Source organism: Taudactylus pleione, unplaced genomic scaffold, assembly GCF_031769625.1.
Source record: "Taudactylus pleione unplaced genomic scaffold, aTauple2 ptg000314l, whole genome shotgun sequence".
Taxonomy (NCBI): Eukaryota; Metazoa; Chordata; class Amphibia; order Anura; family Myobatrachidae; genus Taudactylus; species Taudactylus pleione.
Window position 1 is genome coordinate 6,623,216 of NW_028284715.1, and position 13,170 is coordinate 6,636,385.

Genomic DNA, 13,170 nt, shown 5'->3' on the forward strand with positions numbered 1-13,170 from the left:
TAATTTTGTTACCCTACTGTTTTGTGCTTTCTTTAATTTTAATATTAACGTCTCAGTGACTACAATCATGAAATAGAAAATAATTTGCATTATTCCTAAACTCAGTCTGCCCTCTTGTGGCTGCTTAGACATGTTATACTTTCCAAAAAAACCAAACATTTTCTGCAGACGTGGTAATACAGATTGTGTAACAGAGATGGACGCCCTATGACCTTCCAACAACTGTTCTACAATTTGTTGGTATTGTTTCACAGGAAGTAGTGGTAGCTGGTGTATAGCAAGACATTTGTGGGTCTCCTAACAACATGTAGCAAAGCCACATATACATGAAACAAATATTTTTTTACTCCGCCGATTGACTGCTGCTGTAACTACTGATCTGTCCACCATGGTTGCTGTTATAGTAATGAGTAGGAAGTGCCCTAAACTAACAACCAATCATAGACTTCCTGTAGAAGCAACCAAGGCATGATCACTAGAGGGCGCTCCAGTAAGCCAGAGGAGGCGAGAAATTACCTGGAGCCTCACTGATGCTGTACAGGACATTGACAGGAAAGGTGCAATGTAGGCTCCACGCAGCTACCACCCCTGTGCCACAGCAGTTCTGTTATATCCTGATGTACCTGTCTTTATTTCTTCATAGCAATGACTCATCAAGTATGCTGTTTATGTAGTTTATTTATTGTAAGTAATACTTGCATTAGTACAGGTAGATAAAGACATCATCTTCTCATGGCTGTTCTCCTTTCTCTTACTCCTTCTATAACTCTCCACTTCCAGATCGCATGTCCTTCTATGCTGCATGATCCTTAAAGGTACACCCTTGCTTTAAAGATATTTGAGCTGTCAACACACTACAAAATAAGGCAGCTATTTCCCCAAACCAACGGAATTTATCCATTTCAGCAGGGCCGCAACTAGGGGGGCGCTAGAGGTGCACGTGCACCGGGTGCCATAATGCAGGGGGTGAAAAAGGGCTGACTCAGTCCCTGCACACCCCGCGTACTCTTGTAGTGCGCGGTGCTTTGGAGGTTGCAGACTCCATGCGGACAAGCTGTCCGCATGGGCTCTGCTGAAAACGGCCTTCCAAAAATGGCCGCTGCCAAGGAGGAGACAGATGCTAGAGGTCCTACTGGACATCTAGTGTCTGTTAGGCCAGCGCAGCTGCCAGGAGAAGATGCAGAAAGCTGCATCTTCTCCCGTGAAATCCGCTGGCAACAAGCATGGAACCCCTGGTAATGAGCATAAAACCTGTGACAACAAGCATGGAACCCCTGGTGACGAGCAGGTAATTTTAAAGTAATTAGAAGCCTTACTGTGGGGCATAAAATGGTGTCATGGGCAAATATGTAAGTGGCACTTTGGTAATAGGCATTACAGTGTGTGGCATAATGTGTAATGGGCATTATGGTGTGTGGAATAATGTAAGTCACTATACCAGGGACGTTTGACTAGTGCACTGCCTAGGACAAGGACAAAATCCAGGTACGGGAAGGGAGGGAACGCAAAATGACTGCCTTGCACCGGGTGACAGATATCCTAGTTTCGGCCCTGATTTCAACCACCTATGTGGGTGAACAATGTCAGATCCATTTGCTTGGTATCTAGATCAAGGCATTTTGGGTTGGGTATTTGGGATAACCCTCCCTACCCCGCACCCTAACCCTCCCTGTTAGTGCCTAAACCTAACCCTCCCCCCTTTGTCCCTAAATCTAACCGTCCCCCTTTAGTAGCTAACCCCACCCCCTCTAGTGATGCCTAACCCCCCCAGTGTTGCCTAACCCCTCCCCCCTCCCAGTGCCTAAACCTAACCCTCCCCCCGTGGCTAACAGCTAAGATGCCTGTGTACCTTCATTCAGGATGGCGGCAAGCGAGATTCCCGGGCCAGGCTTCCGACGTCGGGATTTCTAAGGCCGGCATCCCATACTAACTACATCCCGCGGGAACAACCCATCTGTGGCCTGGGCTAAATAGATTAAAAGGCAGTGGAATCACCGGGGAACACAGCACAAGATTATGCTCCTAGTTCTTTGGGAATATGTAGGCTACAATCACATGAATATTGATTCAGCCAAACTGGCAGCCTTCAGAGTGTGGCTAACAGATACAGTTATATATTTTACTGCAGTTTTCTTACCTTATGACATGGGATCTGTTCTATTTCAATTTGGTTCAAAACTCCGAACTTTTATACATTCCCCCCTCTACTGCGCCAAGTCCTCATCAATTTGCCCAAGTTTATAATACAGGTTGAGTCTCCCTTATCCAAAATGCTTGGGATCAGGAGCATTTTGGATATCGGATTTTTCCATATTTTGGAATATTTGTATTCCATAATGAGATATCTTATGAATGGGACACAAGTCTAAACACAGAATAACAAGAGATATGGTAAGAACTTGCCTTTGTTATCTCTGTTTCTACGAAGTCCATAGGGTCCACAGGGTGACCTTGGGGTATAGCTGGATCCTGGATCCTCGGGCACCACGGAGTTAAAGCTTTCAGCTGCTCCCAGGATGCACTTGGGTCCAACCTCCCCTATACCCCGCCCCCGAGCCACAGGCACCTCAGTTGGTAAGCAGCCCAGGCCGGAGGAGGAGACGAAACAGAGAGAAGGAAGACTGGAACACACAAGAACCATACTCACAGAAATGAGAGACGGAAAACCGGTGACCAGTCACAGAGCCCATATGAAGGCAGGTGCGTCAGGGCGGGTGCCCTGTGGACCCTATGGACTTCGTAGAAACAGAGATAACAAAGGTAAGTTCTTACCATATCTCTTGTTTTCTACTTCAGGTCCACAGGGTGACCTTGGGGATGTCCCAAAGCAGTGCAACTAAGGGCGGGGACGCTCCTGTGCTGATAGGAGAACCCGGCGCCCAAAAGATGCATCCTCAGAGGCAAAGGTGTCAAACGCATAGAACCTCAAAAAGGTCTGAATGGAAGACCAGGTGGCCGCCTTACAGAGCTGAACAGCAGAGGCGCCACGGCTAGCAGCCCAAGAAGGGCCCACAGACCGAGTGGAATGAGCCTTAACAGAGGCTGGAACAGGTAAACCCTCCTGCATATAAGCCTCAATAATAACAGAACGAAGCCAACGGGCTAGAGTCTGTTTGTTGGCAGGCCAACCCCTTTTGTGAAAACCAAAGAGGATAAACAAAGAATCCGATTTCCTCACAGAACTAGTCTGGTCCACATAAACCTGGAGTGCACGGACAACGTCTAAGGAAGCCTCCCCAGCTGAAAGATCAGGCGACTGAAAGGCTGGTACAACAATTTCCTGATTAATGTGGAACCCCACCTTAGGCAGGAACTCAGGACGAGTGCGAAGCACCGCTCTGTCCTGATGAAAAATCAGAAAAGGGGGACGACAAAGCGCCCCCAAATCTGAAACCCTCCTGGCAGAAGCAATTGCCAAGAGGAAAACAGTTTTAAAAGTTAGCCACTTGAGCTCCACTGACTCCAAGGGCTCAAAAGGCGGACCCTGTAAGGCCCGAAGAACCACCGCCAAATCCCACTGGGCCACAGGTGGCACAAAGGGAGGCTGGATTCTCAAAACTCCCTGGAAAAAGGTGTGTACGTCCGGCATAGCAGCGATCCTGCGCTGGAACCACACCGACAGAGCAGGCACGTGCACCTTCAGCGAGGAAAGATGTAATCCTAAATCCAAACCCGACTGAAGGAAAGCCAGAATACGCGAAACCCAGAACACCTGGGGATCATAGTTTCTGGCCTCGCACCACTGAAAGAAAGTGTGCCACACTCTGTGATAGATCCTCGCGGAAGCAGGCTTGCGCGCCCTCAGCATGGTGGTAATAACGGAGCTAGAAAAGCCCCGAGACCTCAGGACGGCTGTCTCAAGAGCCACGCCGTCAAAGATAGTCGACCCAGATCCGGGTGAAGACAGGGCCCCTGAGACAACAGGTCCCGCCGTTGAGGTAGGAGGTACGGAGCGTCGATGGACAGGCTCCGGAGATCGGAGTACCACGGCCTTCTGGGCCACGCTGGGGCCACCAGGATCAGTGTGCCTCCGTCCTGTTTGAACTTGCGCAGGACCCGAGGCAGCAGAGATATCGGAGGGAACAAGTAAGCCAGTTGAAACAGCCATTTCACCGACAGCGCGTCTATCAGACTTGCGCCTGCGTCCCTTGTCCTTGACCCGTACACAGGCAGCTTGTGATTGTGACGGGACGCCATCAGGTCCAGCTCTGGCAGCCCCCACTTGTCCACGAGTAGTTGGAATACCTCTGGATGAAGCGACCATTCCCCGGGATGCACGTCGTAACGGCTGAGGAAGTCTGCCTCCCAATTGAGGACTCCTGGGATGAAAACTGCCGAGAGAGCTGGAAGATAGCGCTCCGCCCAAGCCAGGACGCGGGACACCTCCGACATCGCAGCTCGACTGCGAGTCCCTCCCTGGTGATTGATGTACGCCACCGTGGTGGCGTTGTCTGACTGCACCTGAACGGCCCTTCCGTGAAGAGCGGTGCCGGACAACTGCAGGGCTCTGTATACTGCCCGCAGTTCCAGGATGTTGATGGGAAGAAGCGCTTCCTCTGCCGACCAACGACCCTGAAGTGACAAGGAGCCTGTCACCGCCCCCCAACCCTGGAGACTGGCATCTGTCGTGAGCAGAACCCATTCCGGGATCCAAAAGGGGCGCCCCTCTAGGAGATGAGCCGTCTGCAGCCACCAGGCTAGGGACAGACGCACCTCCGAGGACAACACCAGCATCTGAGAGCGGATCCTGTGTGGCAATCCGTTCCATTCCGAAAGAATCAGCCCCTGCAGGGGCCTGGAATGGAACTGGGCAAACTCCACTATGTCGAATGCCGACACCATGGACCCCAAAACTCTCATCGCTGAGTGCACCGACACTCTGCCACTGCTCAGACAACTGTGAATCCGCAGCTGTAAGGAGGAGACCTTCTCTGGAGTCAGAAAAATCCGTTGCTGACGAGAGTCCAGCAGGGCCCCCAAATGAACCATCCGCTGTGATGGGATGAGGGAGGACTTCTTCCAGTTGATCAACCAGCCGTGCGCCTGTAGACAAGCGACCGTCAGGTGGAGACGCTGGATCAGTACCTCCGAGGGAGCTTGCCAGCAAGAGGAGGTCGTCTAGATATGGTAGCAACCGTATTCCCTGGCTCCGAAGATGAGCCGCCATGACCGCCATCACCTTGGTAAATACCCTTGGTGCCATGGAGAGACCAAAGGGTAGAGCCCTGAATTGGTAGCGGTTGTGGAGAATAGCAAACCGCAGAAACCGTTGGTGCGATGTTGCTATAGGCACATGGAGGTAGGTGTCCTGGATATCCAGGGAGACCATATAGTCCCCTGGTTCCATCGCAAGAATGATGGAACGCAAAGTTTCCATCCTGAATTTGGGAACCCTGAGAAACCTGTTCAGGGACTTCAAATTGAGGATGGGGCGATGAGAGCCATTGGGTTTCTGCACCAGAAACAGCATAGAGTAATACCCCATCCCACGTTGAGACTGTGGCACGGGTATAATGACCCCCGCCGTCAGCAAGGCCTCTATGGCTTCCTGAACCTGCAAGGCCTTGGTTTTGTCCTGAGAAGGACTTGTGCAAAAAAACTGGCCAGGCGGCCTGTGCCAAAAAGACAGGGCGTACCCCTGGGAGACCACTTCTCGCACCCAGGCATCCGTGGTGGTATTGTGCCAGCACTGGGCGAATTGAAGAAGTCGGCCTCCCACTCTGGGGTCCCCCAGAGGGAGGCCCGTCCCATCACGCAGAAGGCTTATCTTCTTGCTTGGAAGAAGGGCGCCTAGCACTCCAGGCTTGCTTCTTTGGCTTTGAGGCGGTCTTGGGTGCGGACTGCCTCGGGAAGGACTGACCCTTTGCCTTGCCCTGAACCCGAAAGGAACGAAAGGCCGAGCTCCGGACCTTAGCAGGTGTAGTAGCTGAAGGGAGGAAGGCTGACTTGGATATTGCTTTATATGCTTTATATGCGGCCAGCGGCTGCTCTTAACACTTCACTTTTCTTATTAGAGCTGTGTTTTGGGGTGGATTGGCTGGGCTAGTTTGGGGGTGTCCTGCGCTCTGGATTTGAGCCTTAGTATGTTAGGAACCTGCCCGACAAGAGGTTACCCGGATATGGTGGGCAGGCCCATAAGCTTGGCCAAGATTATGCCAAAAACCTCTATTGTATTTACTGCAAAATGTATTTATTTATATATAATCAGTTAATTTGGAGTTGTGCACCTGTATTTTTTCTTTGTGTATATATCAATGGTCTCCTCAGGTAGCACCTCCAATTATATATATATATGTCCAGAATGTGCAGTCTGAGATCTATTTTCTTTGTAAACTAATTAGTGCATTGATTTGCACACCTGGGAAGCCTGAGCCACTTCCCACTCAGACTAGCACTTCTACTACATTGGTTACAGCATGGAGTCTGGCAATGTAATATGCACACCAGTCAGGGCACAATATAGGTAAGTCCTGCTAATACTTAGACTGTGTAGTGCAGCTTTGGTTCATTTTTGGGGTGTGGGTCCCCCTAGATTGCTTTGCTGATCTGCTTCAGGGCACCGCAGTATAACACATTTTCCTTTAACACATTTTAATACTTCACTGTCTGTTTCCTTTATATATATGTATTTCACTTTTTTATTTTTATGCTTTATATGCGGCCAGCGGCTGCTCTTAACACTTCACTTTTCTTATTAGAGCGGTGTTTTGGGGTGGATTGGCTGGGCTAGTTTGGGGGTGTCCTGCGCTCTGGATTTGAGCCTTAGTATGTTAGGGACCTGCCCGACAAGAGGTTACCAGGATATGGTGGGCAGGCCCATAATCTTGGCCAAGATTATGCCAAAAACCTCTATTGTATTTACTGCAAAATGTATTTATTTATATATAATCAGTTAATTTGGCTTCCTCCCCCGGCTAGCATATTTAACCCCCGGGTTGCCGGCATCCCGCTTGCCGCATAATTTACCCTGGTGGTCTAGTGGTCTGGCGGGGTATGCCTCCGCTGGAGGGGGGGCCCGCCGCCACCGCTAGCGCCCCCGGTCTGTCCCCTAGACCGGGGGCATGGGACTGCATTTACAAGGAATCCGCGCACCGCCGCTAATCAGCGGTGCGCGGCTTACCTTAATCTCCCCGGCGTCTTCCGGCAGCAGTCCCGGGGGAAGCCAGAGTCCGGCTAGTACAGACTCTGGCTTCCCCCGCCGCGATCCCCAGTTCAGTGCTGGCGTCGCGGCGCCAGCAGGGAGAAGGAGCGGCAGCGTGGGCGTCTGTACAGACAGCCCATCGCTGCCGCTCTGGAGAAAAAAACTATAGTAAAAAAATTAAACTAAGTTAAAATAAAAAGCTTTAGGGGGCTGCTCCTGCAGCCCCCCCCGCAGGGTGACCCGACTCCGGCCGGGCACCATCTTAAACTGAGGTGCCTGTGGCTCGGGGGCGGGGTATAGGGGAGGTTGGACCCAAGTGCATCCTGGGAGCAGCTGAAAGCTTTAACTCCGTGGTGCCCGAGGATCCAGGATCCAGCTATACCCCAAGGTCACCCTGTGGACCCCTATGGACCCTGAAGTAGAAACATTTTTTTATACACCTTATACACCCAGCCTGGAGGTAATTTTATACAATATTTTTAATCATTTTGTGCATCAAAGTGTGTACATGGAAACATCAGAAAGCAAAGGTGTCACTATCTCAGTCATGCTAAAAAAAATTCTGTATTTCGCAATATTTGGATATGGGAGACTCAACCTGTATAGGCTAGTTATTTGAAAACTTTTCAAAACTACCTGATAAAATGTATTATTTTTTCTATACAGTGCATTTTCTTGAAAACAGAAGACATTAGAGGGGCAAAGTGTTGGTTTTAAAACACTCCACATTCACTGTACATTACACTCAATAGGCATGTTTACACAAAAGTACAGGCATAGAATTGTGTCTATACAGGTTGAGTCTCCCATATCCAAATATTCCGAAATGCTATTTTTTTTAGCATTACTGAGATAGTGAAACTTTTGCTTTTTGATGGTTCAATGTACACAAACTTTGTTTAAGGCACAAAATTATTAAAAATAAAGTATACTTTTGTTGATATATAATTAAAAAGATGGTATCGGATTTCTCGAAGCAATTGCACTATTTGTTGTAGGTTTACTTTTATTACAATCTCTGAATATATTTTATTGTATTTTCTATTTTGTATTTTCAAAATCGAGATTGATTGTAATTTTGTATATTCTGTGCAAACTTAATTTTTGTTGTTTTGTTTCCTCTTACAATACTAATAAAAATTGTTTTAAAAAAATAAATAAATAATTAAAATAAAGTATAAAATTACCATCAGGCTTTGGTATAAGGTGTATATGAAACAAATTAATTTCATGTTTGTACACAAACTTTATTTGAGATACAAAAATTTGCGAAAATATTGTATAAAATTGCCAGCAGGCTGTGTGTATAAGGTGTATATAAAACATTAATTAATTTTTTTGTTTAGATTTGGGTCCCATTCCCAAGAGATTTCATTATGGTATGTAAATATTCCAAAATACAGAATATTCCAACATCCAAAATACCTCTGGTACCAAGCATTTGGATATGGGAGACTCAATCTGTATATATGTCCTATACTGAGGCCCACCAACATGATTTGGCAATTTAGTGGCAATAATTAAAAAGGTAAAACCATAATCACTGCTGTGCCGGCAACTTGCAGGCTATTACATCTGCAGCTAACTGTTAATTGTATTTTTTATATTTAAACTAGCATTAAGGGGGGAATTAAATTAGGTGCAAGTTTGGTCCCGCAAGGTGAAATCACTACAAATTTGCCTTGCGAATTACATTTGCAATTCAATTCCGAACTTACATTTCTGTTTCAGAGTAAATTCGACTGTTTTTGTTTGCACCCCCTGAGCAGATGAAAAGGTAGGGAAAATCTGTATTTTAAGGTATAAATGTCTGGACTTGCTTCAGAACCCCTTGCCCATTTCAATTAGCGTAATTGGGCCAATAATTACATGTCATTTTTGGGGTAAAAAAAATAAATAAATGGCTTCAAATTACATGAAAAACAAGCCTAAATAAAGCACCCAAAATTTAATGAAAGTATTTATTTCAAAGAAAAAATAGCTTTCTATCATTTTTTTTTTATTTTTTTAAAGTTGCCTCAAATAACCCCAAAAGCAAATTTTTCTAATTTTTTTTTTTGCATTTTCCATTTAATTCCTTTGTAATTAAACAAAATTATACAGCTTTTAATATTTATTTTGCTTTTTTAACAGTCTTCTACATGATTCTGCTAATGAAGTTTTCACTTTTTTGGGATCCAGGATGGTCTCCCCACTTCTTCTTGCTATTTTTGCTGTTCACTTTTTGGACAAAATGCGCACACTCTCACTGCGAGTTGTGCAAATTTGCATTTCTCATTGAATTGTGCGTATCTCGGGTGCACGCATGAAGGCGAAGTGAGCAAATTATAAGGCGAAGTGTGAGAGTTTTTCACCTTTTGAAAACTCTCACCTAATCCAGTGGTTCCTCAACTTTCTTACATCACGGCACAGTAGAATATCAGCATTTGTTCAAGGCACCCCTAGGCCAAACACTTCTTATTAAGAAAGTAAGTAAATTGTACTTACAGTATATGTCACGTTTAGGTAGAGTTATGTGGTGGTGATCAGCAGGCGCCAGTACTGGTTTTGCCTATCGCATTGACCAAAAATGATTTTTTTTGGTACTGGACCACCAACTTGTGACACCCCTGCAAGTGCCCCGCAGCACCCCAAGGTGCCACAGCACCCAGGTTGGGAAAAAATGATTTAATCTATTATCGCATGCATGCATTGTTTTATGTTAAAGCATAACCTATAAATGTTAAATTACATAATGCCAATTAATATTTTGCACTTTTTTTGGACTAAAATGTGCACAAATGTAAACAGCAACAGAATAAGCTGACGCTATATAAACTCAATAATAATAAAGTGTGTACCTTCAATATAATGCTAACATCCTTACTGTTATTATCATTTGCATCACTCTGGCTCCCTCTAGTGGAACATCTATGTTTCCAGAAAACTTTATTTTGTGTTTGGAGGACACTACAGATAAATTATATTTTTTTCCACAAGTCTGTTTTAAAACTTTATCATCCAAGGATGTACAAGAAAATACTGATTAATCACTTTTTAAACAAACATGATATTATTTAATAAAAATGTGACATAACATATCCGTAGATAAAATCTCTAGAGCCTGGACAAATTTGATTTATTGAAAGTCTGTTTTAACAGAATTGTAGGATGACATAAAGCAGAAGCTGGCATCTCAGGTTCTCCAACTGTTTTGGAACTACAAAACCCAGCATGGCGCATGTTTTTTAAATGCCCGTTTTTTTTGTAAAGTATAACATGTAATAAGCATTTTTTTATATTATCATTTTGCAGGTCAAAAACATTATATATTATACTATTTGTGGAATGGTAATGGTATTGTATAGATCAGTATATTTGTATTTCACTGTTAATATGAGAAAATGCTTGGTGATTGCCAGGGACGCCGAAAGGGGGGCAGCGGGCCCCCCCTCTTACATGACAACAGCCCAGCACACGCTGCTGTGTGCTGGGCTGCACTGGGAGACTGCTCGTGGTTGCTAAGGAGCATCCACAGCAGTCTCCTATGCCTGTGGGGAGAGCGATAAAGCTGATTGCGCCCCCACTGGTTATGCGCCGGGCTGAGGGGCTCGCTGCGCCATCCCCACCAGCGCAAGCGGCGCTGCAAAACTTTTTTTTTTACTGTTTGGGACCTAAGGGGATGTGGCCACGCCTCCCTCGATTAGGTCACGCCACCTTTTTACCGGGGTCTGCTGCAGCTCTTGTCAGGCCTGGTGATCGCACGGAAAGCCACAGGCTGCCTTTGCTTGGTTTAGATTATTATTAGTGCCCATTGTCAGGTAGATTGTTAACCTTCATTAGATCATTGCTTTGACATGAAGGGGTATATTTACTAAAGTGCGGGTTTTTAGATTTGGAGATGTTGCCCATAGCAACCAATCAAATTCTACTTAACATTTATCTAGCTCCTTCTAGAAGATAATAGAGACTGATAGGTTGCTATGGGCAACACCTCCACTTCTAAAAAAAACCTGCACTTTAGTAAATATACCCCTAAATGTTTGGAGGTGGAGAGAACAAAGGAGGACTTTTCCCCAATGTGTTTACTTGCAGTGTACACAAGAGAATATTGCAGACAGCATACGGATAAATATACAGGGCTTTAAATTAGGGGTGTGCACCGGCCACTTTTCGTGTTTTGTGTTTTGGTTTTGGATCTGGATCTTTCTTCGTGTTTTGGATCTGGATTGGTTTTGCCAAAACCACCCTTCCGTGTTTTGGGTTCTGGGTTTTGTGTTTTGGATCTGTATTTTTTTTTAAAAAAGCATAAAAACAGCTAAAATCACAGAATTTGTAGGTTTTTCTGCTCCTATGCTATTATTAACCTCAATAACCTTAATTTCCACTCATTTCCAGTCTATTCTGAACACCTCACACCTCACAATAGTGTTTTTATGTCCAAAACGTTGCACCGAGGTAGCTGGATGACTATGCTAAGCGACACGAGTGGGCGGCACAAACACGTGACCCATCTAGGCGTGAAACTGCAGTGGCAGACAGGATGGCAGTTTGAAAAACTAGGCCCCAAACTGTACATAATGCAAAGAAAAAAAAGAGGTGCAAGATGGGATTGTCCTTGGGCCCTCCCACCCACCCTTATGTTGTATAAACAGGACATGCACACTTTAACAAACCAATCATTTCAGCGCCAGGGTCTGCCACACAACTGTGGCTGAAATGATTGGTTCGTTTGGGCCCCCACAAAACAAGCTGGCAATTAATGTGTCCCTGCACAAACTGGCTCTATGGAGGCAAGATGTCATCCTCATCCTCCTCATCCACCGATTCCTCACCCTCTTCAGTGTGTACATCCTCATCCTCACAAAGTATTAACTCGTCCCCACTTGAATCCACCACCACAGGTCCCTCTGTACCTTCTGGAGGCTGGTCTCCCTGGAAGAGCTGATAATTCATTTTGATGAACATCATCTTCTCCACATTCTGTGGAAGCAACCTCCTACGCCTTTCGCTGACAAGGTTCCCGGCTGCACTAAACACTGTTTCGGAGTACACACTGGAGGGGGGGCAACTCAGGTAAAATAGAGCCAGTTTGTACAGGGGCCTCCAAATTGCCTCTTTTTCCTGCCAGTACAGGTATGGACTGTCTGCCATGCCTACTTGGATGCTGTCACCGATGTAATCCTCCACCATTCTGTCAATGGTGACAGTATCATATGCAGTGACAGTAGACATGTCAGAAATTGTTGCCAGGTCCTTCAGTCCGGACTAGATGTCCAAACTTGGTCCTGCCTGCCCTGCATCACCGCCAGCGGGTTGCTTAGGATACCTAAGTTTTTTCCTGGCAGCCCCAGTTGCAGGAGAAAATGAAGAAGGAGCCGTTGACGTGTCACGTTCCGCTTCAGCTGACAGTGTGTTCACCAGCAGGTCTTTGCACCTCTGCAGGCTTGTGTCGGCCGGAAAGAGAGACACCACATAGGCTTTAAACCTAGGATCGAGCACGGTGGCCAAAACGTAGTGGTCTGATTTCAACAGATTGACCACCCTGGAATCCTGGCAAAGCGAATGAAGGGCTTCATCCACAAGTCCCACATGCCGAGCGGAATCGCTCCGTCTTAGCTCCTCCTTCACTTTCTCCAGCTGCTTCTGCAAAAGCCTGATGAGGGGAATGACCTGACTCAAGCTGGCAGTGTCTGAACTGACTTCACGTGTGGCAAGTTCGAAGGGCTGGAGAACCTTGCACAACACGGAAATCATTCTCCACTGCGCTTGAGTCAGGTGCATACCCCCTCCTTTGCCTATGTCATAGGTGGATGTATAGGCTTGTATGGCCTTTTGCTGCTCCTCCATCCTCTGAAGCATATAGAGGGTTGAGTTCCACCGCGTCACAACCTCTTGCTTCAGGTGATGGCGGGGCAGGTTCAAGAGTGTTTGGTGGCGCTCCAGTCTTCGGCACGCAGTCGCTGAATGGCGAAAGTGGCCAGAAATTTTTCGGGCCACCCAAAGCGTCTCCTGCACGCCCCTGTCGCTTTTCAGAAAATTCTGCACCA

General features: G+C 46.4%; 1 protein-coding gene across 11 annotated transcripts in view; it reads right to left on the reverse strand.

The window, feature by feature from the left end:
* RIMS2 (regulating synaptic membrane exocytosis 2) overlaps positions 1-13,170 on the reverse strand; it is an 801,312-nt gene that overhangs the window by 563,324 nt on the left and 224,818 nt on the right. The window lies entirely within an intron of this gene.